The following is a 21221-nucleotide window of genomic DNA, read 5'->3' on the forward strand; positions in this document are numbered from 1 at the left end:
CGATATATAGTCGGCCAGCCCGCCCAAACACCGTACAATCACTATGGACTGTCGTCCTGCCAAGAACATGCTGTACGACTGCCATGGGATGTAATCCTATCAAGGACATGACAACCCACGTCGATTTGACAGCCCTCGGTGATTTGACAACTTTTCAGTTGTCTGCACCATTAATGACGGGATCATATTGCATTCTACTATAAAACGGGGTAAGACAACGATTTTGATAAGTTTTGGCAAGCTCTGAAAAAAGCTCTCTTAAGCTTTCTCAAGCTGAGCCCTCGTTTCTTTCTACTGTTGCCTAGTCTCCTCTCTGACTTAACCGTTGGAGGGTTCTCGATGGAGGCTTCTTCGGTCAGTGAAGATTTTTCTTGCAGATGCACGACCCTAGCGATTGGACGGCGAGGGAATTGACCGTAATAAAAATAATAAAAATTAATAATGCAATAAAAGAATGATCTATTGTCTTTTGCGAAGCGAATGTTCTGTACACTTTTTAAAGTAAGCTATTATTTTTGTGACACGCCGATGAAGAGGTTTGTGGTGCTGCTTTAGAAACTACGCAAAACGCTATCTAACGGTTCACGTCATGACAGAAGTAAATCATTTTTCCGTGCGAAAGTTACAACCATCCTTTTTGTTGTAATCTTAAAGGAGAATTGAGAAAGGGTCCGAGGGAACCTCCGGGCTCTAGCGACCGCATCTTCCTCCGAGCGAGAGAAACACCCTTCCTCTCTCTCCCCCCTCCTACTCCTGTATACCATCGGCCGCCTCCGGCCAAACTTCCGCCGCTGACTCAGTCCCAACTCCACTTTACTGGCCACCCATCAGGCGACCAACCTCCTCCCCCGCGTGTGCGCATCTCCCATGGCTCCTTCTGCCACCCGCCCCCGCCCTCGCCCTCGTACGTCCTCCTCCTTGATGCCTCCTCTCCTTCGCACTTGATCTCGTGGCGTTGAGAGGATCTGTCTCTCATGCTTTCTTCTAGTGGGCCGTGATCCACTGTCTCTGCAGGCGCCGCCACAGCAGCGGTGGCGGACCTGATGCGCTCGGCTCCAAAGGCGTGGCGGTTTCTTCTCTCTCCCCGTTAGTTCCGGTTTGTTCCTCCGATTCTGACTTGGATGACGTGGCGCAATATGGAGGGCCCGCTACACGATCAGGATCCACCATGGAATTGTTTTTATCGTTCGCCGACTTTATGTAAGGCGACATGGACTTGGAATCCACTCGTCACCATCACCTTTAACCTCCGCCACCGCTAGCCACCATCACCATCAACAACATCTTCACTCGATCTCTCCAATGGCTAGCTGATCCCTGCGAGGTAATTGGATCTTGTCTCGTCTCTTAGGCTATCTATCTTAAAATTCTTAATCGAGATTGCGTTTGTTTCTGTTTTCTCTGGCATTACGAATGCCGATGTTTTCTGGTCTGTTTGGATGATCTCCTGACTCGATTCTTTATCACAGGGCTCTGGGTACATCCAAAGAAGGCCTCGAATCCAGAGAGAAAGAGATGGCTGACAAGCCGAGCCGGGCGCTGGTGATATATGGCGACGGCCACGCTTCTCTGCTTTCGCCCTCGCACGTCGTTCTCTACTCCTTCGCCTCTCGTGCCTCCTGTGGTTTTCTTTCCCTCCGAACACCCCCTCCCAGCGGTATCTTTCTCATGCCTTTCTGTTGTTGTGCTTTATTGTCTTTCTGACTGACGGTAGTTTGTTTTCTGGCATAAAGGTCGTATCTTTAGTTACGGATGGTCGATATGCTTCAAATTTTCGGTTTTTTTTCCTCCTTTTTGCCGTTTCGTTGTAATTGGAAAAGGATTGCTAGCAGTGGATGCTTCATTGGTCTCCTGGTTTTTTTTATAAAAAAAAAAAAAAATTGGGGGTGCAAGCGGGGATGGGCTGTGGCGGGGCGATGGGCATGCACCTTGTAATTGGGTTTTGTTGAGAGATTATTTGCTTTACAGAAAGGCAACAAGGATCATGCTTTATATCGGGTCCAGAAAAATGAAACACCATGTGTTTATCTGAATGATTCAATTAGCAAACTGAAGTTTCTTCTTTAATCTTGTGAAGAAGGTACCGCTTACCAAAAAATGAAAATGGTGCCAAAATACTCATAAATAGAAGTGTAGGACAGCATTTAAAATTTGGATTTCTAATTAGGAACCTCTATGGAGGAGTCTGATTTCTTTGGAGATCTGATTACTGTTACTTTGGAAGATTTAAAAAGTAATAATAGCCGCCCTTTAGATTTGGGGCATGAGTGGAAGAGATTTTACTCTTGGCAAGAGATATTGTGAATGTTGGTTGCCATAAATAGTGTGTTAAAGTCATGCCCCATTAACATCAATCTGTAGAAGTTAGGAAGATATCTTGATTGTTCTTTACATGGAGAAACTTTCTAAGAACTTGATAATTGCATGCTGGCTACACACTTGGAAAATATGAATCTGTTGGTAAAGATCTGAGCTTTAACGTACCAATTTACTTTCAGTGAACTGATATCCACTCAATGAGCATGCCATGGTAGACAATAAATTAAAGGTGATCTCTCACAGACTGAGGCTATTGAAGAAATGAAAGATGAGAGGTTTGCCAAAGCCCAAACCTATCTTTTTTCCATTTAATTTTTCCTTGGTGTGACACCCAGTAGGCATGCCCTCGGCAGACCTATCTTGTCAAAACCCAAACCCATCTTTCCACACTTAATGCAGACCTGAAATCTACAAAGAATGATGACCTCTAGCTTGTCTTCTCGCAAGTGGAAATCATCCTTCTTGCTTTTTGGAAGAATGGCTACTATCTGGTTTCTATTTGAAGAGGAAAGTAAGAAGGGGCATTTCATTATGTAAATTATGGGCTATTTTTACCTTAAATTGCTTTATACCCTTTGACTGTTGTTATGTTTGGTTACACAGGATCAAGTCATTGATTATGAGGAGGCTTTTAAAAAAAAAAGAAATTGCCAAGATAACCACCATGATTGTTGTTCGGGATGACCATTTTATTAGTTGGATGCGAAGAATTTATGAGGTGGATGTGCAGCCATCTACATGCTTTCTAAATACATATTTCTGTGCATTTTGTGATGTCAAGAATCTCTTTGTGCTTGCATTGGGGAAGTCAGTAGTATGGTGGTGGCAGACAGATTTATCTGCACTAAATACTCTCATGACATGTTTGACTCCTCTATTTTCGCAAGCTGCTGTTTCTGCTTTTGTTTGACAGCATGTTCATTACTATGGTGTGATGCATATTCAATCACTTAACCAATGCCTTCATAACTAATTTGAAATGAAGAGCCTTGGCTGTCTTTTCTATTCTCTTGGCTTAAGATTGCATATGACAAAAGCAGATATCTAGCATTTTATCAGAAGTTTTTCGATGATTTTTTTTCTTGTGATTGCTTGATTAGACTGCCCTTAAACCTACCAACCTTCATTAGAAGTTCCAACTTGATAAGGGTGAAGCTCTTCTTGATGTCAACTGCTAGCTACAGCTCATTATTAATCTTTGCTGTATCACCACTGTTCCATACCCAACTTTTTGTGATCCTTGTTTGCTGGCATTCCTTCCAAAAGATTCCTTTGATGTTATAACAGGGGATTTTCTAACATTCACAAATACTGAATTTGGACCCATGTCATATTTTGACATCCCTTTGTTGATTGGCTATCAATGTAACATCGACCCTCCACCTTATCATCTAGGCTTGGGACCAGCACCAGCGGGGTTGATGGCCTAGAAGTACTATTACCATATTGAACTGATAGTTATTAACGGATGGTTATTAATAGAAGTCGAATAAGTTAGGATGTGACGATAATTGTGCTCTTATTCTTAAATCCTGTTTTACTTCTTCATTATGTCTTGTTATGTTGCATTTCAATGTTTTTATTGTTTGGGCTCCATCTCATTTTGTGAAGTATAGCAGGTTCTGCCATGCAGGCTGCAGCTACTTGAATGAAGAACAGTTTGTCATATCTCATTATCATGTTGTAATATAGGAGGCAGCTCCATTGCATACTGTGACCAACCTTGTGAGATTTAAGACTAAATATTTGTGTTCTTTATACCATCTTTCTAGAGAACTAATTTGAAATTCCATGCCTTATTTTTTGGGGAAAAGTTATTGCAACTTTCTCTTAGAGGTACAAGCAATGAGCAAATTTACTAAAGCAGCTAATTGCCGAGATGAAATAACCTTCCCAAACAACCTTGCAGGAAACAGTATTTATTGTAGGTGCTACGCTAAGTTATAACACTGGATTTCTATTTAAAATGCAGTATAAATAACCAAGACTAGATCTCTCAAGTATATAGTTGAATGATTGTTCATTTGAGCATTTTACCGATTCAGTTTGTTTTCCTAAAAGGCTTTTAGTCTGTTTCATTTAAAGTAGTGGGTAAGGAGCCTACTATCTATTTTTCCTCATCAGGAATCTGTTGTTTAAATCTCAATGGTTGATTAGAAAGCAATTTTCTTTTAACTGAATTGCAGGATGAAGTGTTTTGACTCCCTTTTTTTCCTATTTTTATCTTTTTTCCTTTTCTTTCTTTGAGATTTTCTTGGGTTTAAATTTCAGAATCTGAAAATGACAGAATGGTTAGAGAATTAGCACAATTATTGGATGCATATGATTTCTATAGAGCAAGGGTGAGATCAGTTTCCCTGTAAAGTTGCAGTATATTTTGTGTAAGAGTAACTAAATGACATAACACTTGACATATGCTTTGTCACATGTACTCCTGGTCTTTTAGAATGGACAACATCATGAAGCAGATGCTGGTGGGAATCTAAAGGAATCCCCCATACCAACAATATCACAGAGGTGCAATAATGTTTTCTTGTTTCGCTGAATTGATGAAATCTATATTATTAATATTACTTTTGTTGATTAAACTTATACTCTTTATAAATTAACTTCAGGTTTGTGGGTTTGAGAGCTGCTCTAATTACCATTTGTCCAAACGTCACATCTTTTGCTAGAGATCTTGGTTTCAGTGTTCTAGAAATTGACGAGTTGATTGCACAAAGTGATCCCTCTAATAAGCACCTTCAGGAAGTTCGTGGAGAATGTGCTATAGCATCTGAATTACTAAAGCTACTAGGCTTTTCGGAAAGGAGAGTTCTAGAAAAAAGTGAGTTTGATCTGGTGATTTTGCGCATCAAAACCAGTGAAAGATCCAAAAGAAAAGATGGTCAGTGACACTGGTGTTGATTGGCTTAGCAATCTCATAGGTGGAATTATGCAAGCAACAGAACCCAGATTAGATATCAGTTCTTGTCTTCATTTCTCAATCATATTGAGCTATGGCACTGTTTCTGCTACTGAGGATCAGTATTCATTTATTTTGAACTCTGGAACAGAAACAAATTCTGATCTATCTCGTCTCCAACCTCGTCAAAGTTACACTATGAAAGGAGGAAATACATTAAATGGCATCAGGTAAGGTAATACAGTCACAGTTGGGGTATGGTTGGATGATATGTGGCTGACCAATGAAAGTGTGCTCTGCAGGCATCACCATCCAATGCTAATTGCTCAGTGGCTAGAGGGAGTAACCCGCAGGGATATGGTTAGGGAATTCTCCTTTAATGAATTTAGGGAGGTATGTATTCTTTGTAGTTCTCTTAGCATTAGTGCATTCTATATTATTTGAGCTGAAAACTTTTGTTTGCTTCTCTTCTTATAGCTTCAATAAGAATAATCACTTTAGAAAAACATGATGATAGGTCTTACATTCAGCAAGACATAATGTGGTAGGCTGTGGTACACTTGGTTCTCTACATGTTTATGTGACTTTTGTTTTTTCAGTTATGAGGAAAAGTACAGCATATTTGAGGTTTTGAATGTGGATATCAGAAACTACAGCATATTGGTCATGCAAGAAAATAATGTTAGAAAAGAAAGCTGACATAATGAACCTTTCTATGTCCTTACTGATGTATAGTTTCCTTATGCACATAGAAATATTCAGACTACTAGACAAATTTGTGCACACTTCTAGCTAGTTTCAATTCTTAAATACTTGCTCATGTCCATGCTTATGTGAGAAGGTGGGTGAGATTTCTTAAGTGCAGTGTAGTCAGTGAGAACACTTCTATTCTGAAATAGATATGTAAGCTGGGGACCCACCTTAGTGGATCTATCCATGTTGCATACAGATAGTGTGTTGTTTGAGTCTTAATCCACAAGGCACAAGCATGGGATCAACTATGTGGAGATAACATTTTGCTTAAATGGCAAATGTGGCATCCTTGTTATTCGCCCCTATAGCTAATAGTACAATTAATAATCTGTTTGCTAACTTGATTTGAAGGACTCTCTTCATTATGATGATCTTTTGCAGAAGGTATATGTTAGTTGAATCATCTTCTGTTTCTTGTAATATAGGCCCCAGGAAAAGAAAAAAAAGGTTTGTTACATATAACAAATATATTTCAATGCTTTGGTTTTGATGTGCTGCTTCCCCAAGCTTGCCCCACTGTATTCTTTTGCTCAAGTACTCTTTGAAATTCCCTTTCTAGGAAATTGTTTACTTCATTATCAAGGCAATGCACTCTTAAAATAATATTACGTACTGCTACATAAAGATTATGCTATGAAGTTTTTGGTCTTGTAGTGAAGATGCAAAGTGTTCAATTCGAACCACATCTCTTGCCGGAAATATTCTAGAGCTTTTGACTGAAAGATGGTCACTGATGCTTGTTTGTAACTAGTTGCATGTAAAGTTAGACTGGTGCTTCAGGAAGCCATAATTCTGTCTTGGCTTCCTGAACAATTAATCACCATTATAAGACATTGTAACATGTTTCTTTCTATCCTGCAGCATGGTGGAAATCTTGCTATACTTGCAGACAGATTCCTGCGCGAGGTGGCATTTAAGCTCTGGAAGGCACCTAAATATGGAGCCTGATAATATCACTGTTAAAGGTGTAATTTGTTAAATAACTAACCTGATCTCAGGCTTTGAAACCAAAAGTACGCTTAAATGTCTCCACAGCTGCTGTGTCATTTTGGCCATTTTGCATTGCAAAGCTCATCAGGAATCACTTATGAGTATGACAATGCTTAATCCTTCCAAGAATTAGACTCTTAGTTCTTTGCTAATTTTATAGAGGCTTTTCTCTTGTATTGTCTTTGAATTTATCATCCTAAAACTTATTAGATAAGAATGAAATCACCATTCAAAATAAATTTGCAAATCAGTGAGAGCTGGGCTATTATGATTTTGCGATGTCAAGAAAACAAATTCTTTGTATGTACAGAAGTCGGCACATGGTCTAAAATTTCTTGAGGACATGCCTCTAAAATTTCATGGTATTTCCTTCCACTAAAATTTGGACAATTGTTTGAACATGTGATTGGAACATTCAGGTTGGTCAGGAATTGTTTCTTCAAAGTCGATAACTAGCGTAGGCAGTATGTGCTTCTCTTGGTAAGCAGGGATCTGCTGATGGTTCCACTGGTTATGTGCTTCTCCCTCCCTCTCTCTCTCTCTCTCTCACACACACACACACACACAACACACACACACGCACAGAGACGCGGGCATGCGTGCGGGCATGTGCACATGCATGCACACATGTGACAGCCCAAACTTTGCGGCCCATGACAAGTCTGACTAGGTAGGCCTCAACATGACCCATCCATCAGAACTTTGTTACTGATCTCAGTAAATTCCATTGGCAGTGTTCTGAAATCACATGGTAGTCATAAATTTCGCTCAAAAGAGTCACTCAGCAGTTCAAATCTTTTCTAATACTAGCAGTTCAACAGGAGCAGAGGGGAAGACGCTCAATTGTTCGGTACTCCCTTTTTTTTTTTTTTTTTTGTCTCTCAGTGACATTTCTGAATCATCCCAAAGCATCATCATTCATCAAGATTCTGTTCTTTATATAACCTAGACTCCCGAGTGCTCCCCCATCCATAAAATTTTGCAGTTTGACGGCTCCATATCATGTGCATTTGCACATGCCATACTATAATATTTAATAACTCATTATTCCACTGAATTATACACTTAAAGAGAGATTAGGGATTCCGGTTGTATTTTTTGCGCTAGAGAATAATGGATTTTCTTTCATAATATTAACCATTGGATCATGCTTCACACAGCTTTCAAAGTTCGATGTCAAGTTTATAATCTATGCGGTGGATGAAAGAAAGAGGTTCATCAAACTTTGAAACCTGTGTAGAGTGCAATTCAATGGTTGACATTGCGAAAAATGATTCACCATTCTTTCACACGTAAGATATATACAACCCAAACCACATTCTTTCCTCCCCAAAGGAATGCTAATTCATCGTTTTCTCCAAGTAAAATTGCATTCCGCTTGCCAACTAACAAAGGCTCCACAAGCTACATTTTGGCCAAGCGTGGAAGCAATGTCCCCTATTCCTCTGCCGTTCCAAGACTGCAACTTCTGCTGGTCATTACTTCAACAGTAGCATCAACGCCTACTACCTTCCTTTTTTTTATGCTCCTACCATGCATCCACGAGACGGATTCCTCGTAAACGTTGCTTTGAAGTCTGCACTCCATTTGGAGGTGCTCTTTCTTAGCTTTCCAACTTGAAGTTTGCCTTCCCTTAGCCGGTACCACAGTCCGCTGAACACGAGACAAATTCTTCATTTTTTCAGCAAGTTAATGATCCTATCATACATTCTTTTAATCCAATAATTGTAAGATACTAGGGCTGCTTCAACTTGATTCAATGTTGACTAGACCAAGCTTGACAAATAAGGTGACGGCGATGGCGACGTCCCCACATCAGTGCTAGTTGTTATATTATACTTGATGCATTCTATGAAGGATAATCTTGATCGAATGCATCTAAATGATGGTTTTACCAACCATTTGAGCATCTGGAAGGTTAATTAGCATCAGTGCAAATTAGGCCTGCCAATGGGTCAGATCGGATCGGATCTTGAGTGATCTCGATCCGATCCAATTTCTTGATCAAATTTTGATATTGAACCCATACCCATCTCGATAAAAAATTAGATCGGATTAGATCCATAGCTGAATTTATTGACTCATTGGATCATTCGGGTCAGATTGGGTCCATATATAACTCGACCCCAATCCATGAAATGCGAGTTCGGATCGGATCCGGTTCAAATCGGGTCGGATCACGGTTTTAATTTATTTGAAACCTACCATCAGTGAATACTAATGCTAGATGACAACTAAGAAAGACATCTTTTCTTATATTGCTGAAGGAGCAGATTATATATTGATGGAATGGGAAGAGGGAATCCACAAAAAAAAAAAAAAAAAAGTAGGGAAGGAAAGAAAAAATTTCAAGCATCGTAGTACATGGGATTTGAGAGTTTGAATGTTCTGTTGGCACTGAGGTGGTCTACAAGACTGCACTATTAGTCTCCCATAATCTCCCACAAGCGGTAGCCTTGCTCTATCAACTTTCTCCTTTTCTCAACCTTATAATTGCGACGGCATCGTAGCAGTCTCCTGCGCACCTGAATCATATAAATGACAGTCATTAGTTGCTGACTGGAGGAGCTTAAATGTTTGTATTTAATATCCAAAAATTATATGAAATTTTTTTTTTGATGGGAATAGGAGGTAACATATTGTTGTCCCCTGATTATTATTAATCATGAGAGTATTCATGATCTACAAATAGATGGGCTTGATGGGAGCCTTTTCCAATATGACATGAATGTATTATCATTCTAACTTCTTGTGATTAATATTTTTTTCGATTTCAGTTCTTTAGCACTAAACTTATCAGATCACTCGAAAATTAAAACTTATTATTATTATTATTGTTGCTTTTTAGCATTTTAGCGCTAAAAAAAATCATGATTCAAAACCAAATAAAGAAGAAATCAAAATATATGGCATCAAAATATAGAGATTGTAGGAGATAATAACGACAAACCTTAAGATCAAATTGGTCCAATCGAGATATCCAACTTTGATAAGGTTGTCGATAGTGATGTCCCTCAGATGCTCCCATTTGGAATAAATGAGAAAGACCTTCAAACTTTGTGTTCTGATTTAGTGGTATAGGTCGAGCATATGCTCCTAGAAGATCGAAGGGTTTGAAAAATTTTGGTTCAAGCCCAAACTCTTATTTGGGTGAGTTACTCTAACTGGGTTCGGATCCTATGTTTGGATCCGGATCGAATCGGATCGGGTCATGTATCTTGAGATTCAAATTAACCCAAAAATTTTCATGGATCAGGTCGGGTCTAAATTCAAAAAATCTAAATCTGATCCGAAAAAAGAAACGGATCTAATTTTTGAATCCGATCCGGTTCCATAGATCTTTTAAATGGATTCGGGTCGAGTCTAACCGGGTTGGATCGGGGTGGATCACGGATCAACTCGATCTATTTACAGTCTTAGTGCAAGTTGATGCTAAACATGTCTCTATGAAGTCAGTAAGAGCCATGTTGCATGAAAGGCGGATATAAATAGCTTTTATACATTATAATTTTGTATATTTTAGTTAAATTTTCTCAAGTCAAACATAAATTACACCATTTTGAGAATTTTCAATATTAAAAATATTCTTTTAAGCAAAGTCGCTTCTGTCGCTATTAGATGTTTGCCTTTAGTAGTGGAATTATATATAATCAATATCAAGTCTTTCAATTATCAAGAAAGAACTCTATTAACTAATACAAAGTCATTAACAAGGCCAATTTGCACCATACTTCCATGGAAATTGGGGCCACACCCAACAAATGGTCAGTTCTTATCTAAATCCGACCCCCCAAAATATTAAAAGTTGACAATTGAATATTTTCGGTGGCGAGCGAAGCCAAGGTCAAACAAGTTGAATTACTGCAACAATGAGAACTACAAGACGAAGAAATAATTCAAGGAAATAAGAAAGAAGTCGCCGGGAAGGGAGGCAGGGGATAAGGAAATCGGGGAGAAAGCAGTTCCATTTGTGGTTGTAGTTCAACTTAGAGAGAGAACTTTATGCTCAATCTATTTTTGCAATTGGAAGTTTAATTTTCCCGGACAAAACAAAATGTGGCGTCAATCCGCATTAATAGCCAAGAAAACTTATCGAGAACATATGCTATGGTCGGTCGGTGACAACCGACCAATTCCACTACTGCATTTTCTCATTTACGGAAAGTTAGTGTTGTAAAGCAGAACAAAATGTGGAGTCAATCTACAACAATTGCTAAAAAAAACATATCTAGAAGATATGTAAAGTTGAGCTGGTAAGCAGTGTCACTATTACATATTCCCATTTAGCAGTGAAGCTAGCTATAAATGGTATTAAGGCGTTTTATTCAATTTGGACATGAACTAATTATCCAACCGAGTTTAGGGGAAGCAGATGCCCCAAAGCTAATGGATTGGCCTCAACAAGCCAACAGATTTTTTTTTTTTATTTCCAACAAAATAATGACCGATTGATGTCATAATTGCTGTTATAATAGCTTTGGAGGGGAGTCATTGCATTATACGTTCATGACAAAAATTCAAATACAATCATTCTCTGGTTATTGTTCAATTACAATAATTATTTTATAATGGAAATAACCTTGTTTAATATCTATATTGCTCACAAAAATAATGTAAAGTTTTGAACTTCAAATATTTAAACGTTGGAAAAACACAGTGGTTTGAGAAAATAACATTGTTGTTTTTGTAATAATCATGTCTTATAGTAATAATAAATAGTAATTATGATGATAATTATATGTCATTTCTCAAATAATTTTAGATTTGGACTATCACTATAAGAAATTTGACTTTTTGCGATGAAATTTTTTCATCGCTAAAAATCATATTTTCGTCGGTAAAAGTATTTGCGACGAAATATATCGTTGCTAAAAATTTATAGAGAAAGCCTCGTAGCAAAAGACCTTAGCGACGAAACGATTTTATTTCGTCGCAAAAAATAGTAAACCTAGACGACGAAGTATGTGCTGTATTAGCGACGAAAATATTTTATCGCAAGAGCTTAAATTTTCGTCGCTAAAATTACAACGAAAAATAATTTCGTCGCTAAATATTGTGATTAAAAAAAAATATTCTCTTATTTTTTGCGATGAAAACGAAATTCGTTGTAAAACTTAGCGACGGATTTCGTCGCAAACAAAATTTGTCGCAAAAATTTCGTCGCAATAATTGCGACGAAAAAAATGTTCGTTGCTATAATTGCGATGAAAAAAAAAATTCGTCGCTATAATGACGACGAAATAAAAATTTCGTTGCTATAAGGGCGACGAAATAAAAAAATTCATCGCCATAATTGCGATGAAATAAAAATTTCATAGCAAAAAGTTAAAATTTTTAGCGACGAAACTATTTTTTCATCGCAAAAATAGCAACGAAATAAAAAATTTCGTCGCAATGTATAATAAAAATTTTACTTTTTTGGGTTCACAAATTTTTTTACGACGAAATTAATATTTCATCGCTAAAATAAATTTTGGATAAAAAATAAAATTTTAATTTTTTTTCAAAAATAATCTGCTCAAATACAAATTTTCTGATCAAACATATTTTAAATAAATAGTATATTAACACAATAAAAATATTCTAAGTCAAAAGACCAATTTCAAGTATCAAAAAGTTTCATAACCATCTTTGTCATATACAAAAATATAAGTCCATACACCATTTTAAATTTAAAATAACTACAAACTAGGTATGATCTGACTCATTGACCTCGTTCCCTTCTCCGACCAGGCGTCGATCCCTGACCCGATATGTGTCGCGATGGTGGTGCAGAGACGGCATCATGTGACTGTAGAGGTGCTAACTCAGAAGCATCAATACCGAGCCGTCCCGCCACCGCAGCTACTATCCTCTCGAGCGTCTGACTACGATTCATCCAGTAACTAATCTGATCTTGCATCATGCTCATGGATGTCCTAACTGCCTCTGGCACCGATGCATCATCAGACCGGTCGGATGACGAACTGCATGATTTTTTGGACCGCATGCTATGACCAGATCCTAGCTGCCGCCCGAGGACGGCATCCAAAATCGTATCATTTATCATCATACAAACCTGCTGCGATCCAGTATCACCGTCAGATCCCACCTCCCTCGTCGCCTGGTCTCTCAATTCTAACATTTTTTCCTTCACAATAAACCAAATAAAATCATAAATTTTTTTCAAACTCTTTAAAAGTATTCAAAATGTAGAGTAATGATACTTACATGACGCTGCCTCGCCTCCTCGGTCACGAACTCGCTACTCTTGTTTTGATAGAATTTAGCATAGGCGTCGACTTCGGATAGTCCCTATTCAAATAAAAAAAAAAAGAAAAAAAAATATCAAAATAATATAAATATTTAATAAGAAGTTACAAAGTATGATTGCAAATGTAGTTACGTACCATCCTCTTCATTCCCTGTGCAAAAGAGGCACTTCCTTGCGTGTGAATAGAATCAATCTTACTCCTATTCACCTTATTCGCTTCCGATCGTCGCTACAAAATACATACAATTATAACCAATAAAGGACATAACAAAATTAAAATTACTTGAAACACTAGACATACCTGAAATGCCTCACTTCCAAAATGCTCACATAACCACCGCCAATCGTCACTAGACCCAGCCCAATTTCTGTATGGCTGGGTCACAGGATCAATCCCCTTCGCCTGCAGCTCATTGCAGTATTTATGAAGCCTACATTGTCGATCTCTGTATCTATTTGCAGCCATTTTAAGAATACATACTGTCACTTCTTCGTCGGTGCAATCCTCGAAGTTAATATTATCCTACACAGTCATCATACCAAAAAGCAAATACATGAAATTATTCATATAATAAAAAATTTATTTATATAACCAAAAATAATATAGATCATGTAATGATATGCAAGACATCCAAATTTAATTCTTACCTTGATGTGAGAGACTAGACCATCACGGTATCGAGGAGCTACAAGCTTGAAACTTTCAGCAGCCCACGGAAAATGATTCCACATATACAAACTGATCTCATTTGCGATGATACTAGCCTCTGTGCCAACCGGATGATCTCGAAATATCTGTACCTTCGATTTTTCATTGTGTGTATGCATATATTTTTCCAAAACAAGACCCCTACTAGGACCACGCACTGCATGTCGATGCTGTGTTCCTACATGTAAAAATTGATGAAATGAACATATATCATGTATCACTAAATGCATATAACAAAAAAATATATATGGTTTATAAATTGATAGAGATGTACCTGTAAGGGGATGATGCTGCGGTACCATGACCTCCGACTGGACAAGCTCTGGCTGAGCACTAGTCTGCTCTGTGGACTCGGGCAACTAAGTCTCATCTAAATCCTCTGACTCATCATGCAAAATGCTAAAGTGAGGATGTGTATCATCAAGCGGAGCCTGCTGCCTACCCCGTGAACGTCTACGTCCAGGACCAGTCATGATGCTGCAATGATTAAAATAATTTAAATTAGCACGTAATCAAAAAAACTCAAGTATTACATGATATAACAAAAAAAATAAATTGAATTACTTATTCATATTAATTATTGTTCTCAGATTCTGAACTCGTGTCCATATAGTCATCTTCGACGGGAGTCATAGAAGACTTCGACCCTGAAGTGCTATCATCATCGTCGTTAATGAAGTCATTATTGGATCGTGCTCGTGCCCGTGCCCTTATCGATGATCCAACAATAGAAACATCCTCAGGTTCATAGTCGTTTCTTTGTAATTGTCCTATGTCAATCGTATCATCTGGCACTAATAAGTTATCTGGTGCTTGCATTTGATATGCTTCGTTTTCAATAATTGCACGGACTTCATTCTCAAGATCTTCATCGTTCGGGCATATGAAAAGTGCGGGATCAAACAAATACCTATGCTGAGCCCTTATTGCAACTCGCCAAGGCTCTTTCATTTTGTTATCATCAATATACCACACTAGTCTTGCTTGCTTTGCAAAAATATAAGGATCACTTTCATACCATACATGACCAGTGTAGACACTGACGAGTTGAGGATCTATAACAATTGGCCTATGTCGTCCTAAGTCATACCATCGATACTTGAATAACACAATCCGTCGAAGACCACTATATCTCAACTCTATAACCTCATGCAGAACACCAAAAAAATCTATTATTTCACCCTTGTGCTCACCCTCCATGCTTATTCCACAATTCTGTGTGGTTCGATCGCGATCGTGATTTTTCGTTAAGAATCGCACACCATTGACTATGCATGCTGAATATACTGATACACGTCTGTCAGGTTTTCGTACAAGTGCAGCTAAGTCATTACTGATACAGTTAGGATTGTCTATACGTAGCTGAGCTATCTACAATTAAAAGAACAATAAGCAGGTTAAATTTGATAAAATAAATACTATATAAATAAACTTTTAATCATGGATGAACATGAACATAACTTATCCGTTCGTCAAACCATGATGCGAATTGATTCCTATGTCGTGCCACTGCTAATGTAGGATTACTTCTTCTGAGCTCACTTTCGTGTTCTCTGAAGTGATACAGTAATACCATGTATATTTTAATATGCATGACGACGTACATTCATTGATATATCAACAAATAAAAATTAAATATATATACTCACATCATGTACGCTCCTACCTCCTCGTAATTATTTAGCACATACCAATGCATGTCATCTGTTTCTTGTGGTGTCAACATTAGAAAATCTTTTTTACCATATGGTCGGGCAACATTGGAGAACACGGACAATCCATCGGTCAGAATCTCGTCAACATCGATATTCCGTTGTGGCCTTGTAAATTTGGTCTCCACTCGTCGAAGGTACATAGAGCAGAATGTCAGACATTCATTCATAATATGTGCCTCTGCTATTGAACCTTCAGGCCGTGCTTTGTTAGTGACGGCACTCTTGTATTCACGCATCTCCCTATTCAATAAATTATCAAGTGATATCACATATAATAAGAATACAATAATGAATAATAAATATTACAATATCATGCAATTACCTTTCAATTGGGTACATCCATCTTGTATGTACTGGCCCACCCAATCTAGCCTCATATGGAAGATGAACAGAAAGATGCACCATCATATCAAAGAAGGTGGGAGGGAATATCATCTCGAGTTTACAGAGAGTAATGATAATCTTCTTCTCCAATATGTCGATCTGACTTCGTCTCAATGTCTTCGCACATAAGTCCCGAAAATAAGTTTTCAGATCAAGTAACGCATCACACACATTATCCGACAACAATCTGCGCAAACCAACTGGGAGCACATGTTGTAGAAGTATATGACAATCATGACTTTTCATCCCGACGATCTTCCCATCTTTCGACTTGATGCACCATTTCAAGTTTGAGGCGTATCCATCAGGAAACCTCACTGATCTCAAATATGAAAGAAATTGATTTCTCTCTCTTCGATTCAGTATATAACATGCCAATGACTTCACCAGCCTATCCCCTAGTTGAATCAAATGTAATTCCTTTCTAATCCGCATATCCTCTAAGTCAAGACGAGCCTTCACGGTATCCTTCGTTCTTCCTTCGATATTGAGAATGGTATAAAATACATTATCAAATATATTCTTTTCAATATGCATGACGTCAAGATTATGTCGAAGAAGAAGCATTTTTCAATATGGAAGATCAAACAACTTGCTCTTTTTTCTCCAATTTCCGATACTTGTTCGCACCCCTACTTGGCTGGCCAGACCCTTACCAAATATGACATCCTGTGGGTTGGATAACTGATTTAAAATATTATCCGTAGACCAGAATCTTGGCTGCGCACGTCGTTCATGCTTGCCATTGAACTTAAGACTTCTCCTCCATCTATGATCATCTGGCAAGAAACATCGATGGCCGGTAAAACAAATCTTTCCATGAATACGGTCCGATGTAATATCATCGTTACAAGTTGGACATGCTTTATACCCTTTTGTACACCATCCAGAAATATCGCCATATGCAAAAAAATCGTTAACTATCCAAAGCAGTACTGCATGCATACGAAAGATGCCTCCTGCAACATGATCATATGTTTCGCATCCTTCTTCTCACAAATATTGTAACTCTTCGATCAACGGCTCTAAAAATATGTCTATGTCTCTTCCAGGGGCACGGAGACCCGGGATCAACAAGGCCAATAGATTAAAAGATGATTTCATGCACTTTCATGATGGTAAATTATAAGGAAATACCATAACAGGCCACATACTATAAGTAGTACTAAGATTACCATATGGATTAAATTCGTCTGTTGCCAACCCTAGCCTGACATTTCGTGAATCAGCTGCAAACCATGGATGTTCACGATCAAAATATTTCCACGCATCTCCATCTGATGGATGTCTCATGACATCATCGTCGATATTATTTTTCTCCTTATGCCATCGCATGTCACAAGCAGTATACCTCGACATGAACAATCGACGCAATCGTGGTATAATCGGAAAGTACCGCAAAATCTTGTATGATATTTTCTTTTTCTTCTTATCCTTACCACGACTTTCTTTCCATCTGCTTGAATGACAAATCGGACATGCTTGTAGATCTTTTTTATCCTTCCGAAACAGAACACAATCATTCGGACATGCATGTATCTTTTCACAGCGTAGGCCCAAGTCATCGACTCCCAAACCGAGTCCTTTCAATAATTTTTTGGCTTCATAATGACTTGACGGAAGTAACTCTCCCTCTGACAGTAAGTCCTTCAAAAATTTGAGCAACCAATTAAATGAGTTGTTTGACCACTTACCAAGTGTCTTCATGTGTAATAACTTTATTACGGCGGACAACAGAGAGTACTTCTTACAACCAGGATAAACATCACTTTGTACATCTCTTAATAGACGCTCGAATCTATCATTTATAGATATATTACTGTCCTCTTCAGCTTCTTGTCTCGGAATGGAATGCTGATGTTCTGCTCTCGCTTCCACATTTACTTCAAATAATTTCGGATGAAGATCCTCTAAAATTTCTCTATCTTCTTCACCAAGTGTTTGTCTTTCACGACTGCATGATCCACCGACTGACGACGGATTTATGGGACTCCTGGACAACATGCTCGAGCTAGTCGGCAAATCTTCACCATGACAAGTCCATCTCTTGTAAGTCACATCTATACCGTATTCGTATAAATGATTCTGAATATCTGATAAGGTACACCAAAATAAATTCTTACATCGACGACATGGACAACGAGCTTTTCCATCTTCTCTAGTATGATTGGACGCCACATTCATAAAAGTCGTCACATCCGTAATATACTCGGGACAGAACTTATCACGCAATAACATCCAACCACGATCCATACCTACATATTTATGATGCAAACTATACAATCAATTTTATGTAATAATAGTTGACTAACGTCTTATATCTCCTACCTATAAGGTGATGGTATGTAAAATTTCTAGTATGATTGCAATACATGTCTTCTATACAAAAAAAATTTCGACAGCATTTCGACGCAGTTCTCCAGATACACAAGTATTAAAATTGTGCTATGTATCCAGAGAACATGATCGAAAATACCGACAAAACTCTGCGATATAGAAGCACATGTGTTGCAATATTAAATTCATTCACGTGCCCAAACTGTCCACGAGGACAATTCGAGAATAGTGTGTAAAGCACCAATATTTTTTTCATAAAAAAAAATATTGGTTTATGCACGCTATCCTCGAACGAAAATTCTAAGGCTTATAAATTTGTTATGCTACAATTAATATATTATTATTAAAAATATTTTTATTTTTAAAATATTTTTAAATCATGATTAAAATTAATTATATCAAATAAATAATTATATCTAACATTATATCTAATTACTAAAATAATAAATAATTACTTCTAATGGCTAAAATTTATTAAGAAAAAAAATTAAAAAATATATAAATTAAAAAAATGGTTCTCACCTTCAACTCTTCCGTGAACAGTGATGGTGACAGTGACGGCAACCGGCGATGGCGGTGGTGGCCCGACGGCGGCGCGGCGGCGGCCCTACGAAACCAGACAAGCCAGGTAAGGGATCGACCTTCAACTCTTTCTCAGGTAAGAGACTGAGAAAGAAAATGAGGGAGGGAGACAGGGGATGGAGGGGTCGACCAGTGGTGACTGCCTTGCAAACGCTGTGGCGGCGGGGGACGGGAGGCCGAAGCGGTAGGCGGCGGCGGGGGACGGGAGGTCGAAGCGGCAGGCGGCGGCGGGGGACGGGAGAGGGTAGGAGGCGCTCGAGGAGCTTGAGCTTGGGGAGGAGATTGGAGGGGACGTTGGTGGCGAGGACAGTAGGGCGGCGGCGGACGAAGGCGTGGAGCTGGCGGGGGGAGAGGCCGGCGTGGCGGCGGAGGAAGGCGAGGACGGCGTCAGGCTTGTCGGGGGTGGTGATGTGGAGGAGGGATTTGGAGGCGACGAGGGCCTTATCCTTGGAGTAGCCCAGACGATCCATCAGGTACTCCGCCATGAAGGGTAGAGGAGAAGAGGAGGAGGTAGTCGTTTCGGTGGCGGCCGGCGAGGAAGAATATGAGGAAAGTATGGAAGGAGGAGGAAAGGGAGGGAGGAGAGGTGGCCGCCACCTTCGTTTTATGAACAACATGCTTTCTTAGTTTCTCTGGGGCAAGGTGAAGGGGCTCACTGGACCTGGCTTTGCCCTAATCTCTGCTCGCTGTTCGACTTCTGTTTGCAGTATGGCCAAAGATTGGCTGCAAAATCTTCGACCATTTTCTTCAATGGGGAACAGTCGGTGCTGCAGCTCGAGGCGGAAGAGGGGCAGAAGAGGAGGAAGAAGATGAAGGAGAGGGCTCTAGGGTTAGGGTTTCAAGGGATTGGAGGGAACCGGAGGGAAGGAGGCAGAGAAGAGGGAGGATTCGAGGGACCGGGTTTGGGAGGGGAGGAGGAGGAGGTCGGAGTCGGAGAGGAAGCGGAGGGAGAGGGAAATGGTGGAGGCGAGGAGGGAGAGGACAGGCGAGGAGGGAAACGATGGGGGAGGGAGGGAGATGGCGACACAGTGGAGACCGAGAGGGAGACGGTGCGCAGAGGAGAGGGTGGCGAGGCGGGAGGGAGATGGCGCACTGGGAGGTGGGCTCGATCAGTGACGGGGGGCGGGCTCGAGCGGCGACAGTGGCGGGGAGGGAGGGCTCAACGGCGGTGGGGAGGGAGAGAGAGAGAGGATGGTGGCGGGGAGGGAGAGAACTTATCGGGAAGGACGACCGGCGACCGAGGAGGGAGGACTGTCGTCGGAGATCGGGGAGAGAGAAAATTTGGACGACCGTGGTGGAGATCGGGGAGGGAGAAATCAACAGGTTTATTTTCAATTAGGGCAAAATTTCAAAGGGGTTTTTTTTTTAATTAAAAAATATGTAGCGACGAAATACATTCGTTGCTAAAAATAAATATTCTGTCTCAAAAAAAATATATCATTTGCAACAAAATTTTTTTCGTCGCAAATGATTAATTTTTTACAACGAAAATTTAATTTCATCGCAAATATAAAAAATGGTCATAAAATCAAGTTTTTCGCAACGAAACAAATATTTCGTCGCATAAAATCAAATTTTTTGCGACGTAATTATTTTCGTCGCAAAAAAAAAAATTTAGCAACAAAAAAATTTTTCGTCACCAAAACAAATATTTTTTTGCGATGAAAAAAATTTTGTCGCTAAAGATCAATTTCTAGCAACGAAAATTAAATTTTCGTCGCAAAATATTCAAATTTTTTCAACAAAATAAAATTTAGCGACGTAATAGTTTCGTCGCTAAATATAAATAAAATTGATCGCAAAAGCCTTTCTTTTTTATAACGAAATATCAATTTCATCGTAAAAAATATAATTTTTTTACGACAAAATTTTTTTGTCCCAAAAAAAATATTTTTTTACTACGAAAAAAATATTTTATCGCAAAAAAAATTATTTTTTGCAACGCAAAAAAAGGTTCGTCGCTAAAAATCAACTTCTAGCAATAAAAATAAAAATTTCGTTACAAAAGATATAACTTTTTGCAATGCAATTTTTTTCATCACAAATACCTGATTTTTGGAGACGAAATTTAAATTTCGTTGCAAATGCTTAATTATTTGTGACGAAATAAATTTCGTCGCTAAAATTTCGTCGTTAAAAATTAAATTTCTTATGGTGTACAATGGCTGCATAATCATTTATTCTGGTCATAAATCGTTTCAGGGAGGTATTATTACAACAAAATTATAACATTATTTAAATCTTTGTGCCCACCTCACAAGCAATACCGTCCAT

At 38.8% G+C, this 21221-nt stretch overlaps 2 pseudogenes; one reads left to right on the plus strand and one right to left on the minus strand.

Annotated features, from left to right (window-relative positions):
• The first annotated feature begins 675 nt into the window (after nucleotides 1-675).
• LOC105048459 (uncharacterized) lies at nucleotides 676-7119 on the plus strand (annotated as a pseudogene).
• Nucleotides 7120-9431: 2312 nt separating this feature from the next.
• Nucleotides 9432-19564, minus strand: LOC140859359 (uncharacterized; annotated as a pseudogene).
• Nucleotides 19565-21221: the final 1657 nt, after the last annotated feature.

Source organism: Elaeis guineensis, chromosome 7 (genome assembly GCF_000442705.2).
Source record: "Elaeis guineensis isolate ETL-2024a chromosome 7, EG11, whole genome shotgun sequence".
Lineage (NCBI taxonomy): Eukaryota > Viridiplantae > Streptophyta > Magnoliopsida > Arecales > Arecaceae > Elaeis > Elaeis guineensis.